Source organism: Tigriopus californicus, chromosome 5 (assembly GCF_007210705.1).
Source record: "Tigriopus californicus strain San Diego chromosome 5, Tcal_SD_v2.1, whole genome shotgun sequence".
Taxonomy (NCBI): domain Eukaryota; kingdom Metazoa; phylum Arthropoda; class Copepoda; order Harpacticoida; family Harpacticidae; genus Tigriopus; species Tigriopus californicus.
The window spans coordinates 7,740,236-7,740,750 of record NC_081444.1 but is presented as its reverse complement, the minus strand read 5'-3'; positions in this window follow the sequence as shown (position 1 = coordinate 7,740,750).

The following is a 515-nucleotide window of genomic DNA, read 5'->3' as shown; positions in this document are numbered from 1 at the left end:
TGGGAGCTAAGTGGCTCCACAGATCATTCTGGCTAGATGTCGCATTGGTCCGACCTCAAAAGGGTGGAAAAGAACTTTGTGTCAGCTGTTTGGTACCCAGAAAAAATTTTGGGTGACCACAGAGTTGTAACAGCTGTCTTTCAGGGGCAAACTCGGCCAAGTTTTTCAAGGATGCTTTTTGAATTGACCCGGTTTGAAGTGAGAGAACTTCCTCAATACTTCGAAGTTGGAGTGTTCAGAAAGAAGTTATGCCTCAATAGCTCTTATGTCAGTGCATACCAAGGATTGGCAAATTAGGAATCATTTCCACATGATCTCATGTATGCCTCGGTAATACTGCAAATGCTCAAGCCCTATTGTAAGATATGTTAAGTTAAGGGGAAAATGCAGTTTGTTAACCTGATCATGGGCATTTTGTGAAGGGAGAAAATGTGACTTTTCGTTGCAGTTCTGATATTTAGCTCAATGTCAAAGTACTGTTTGCTTCAACAAGTTGGTAAATTGTCCAAGTGCTC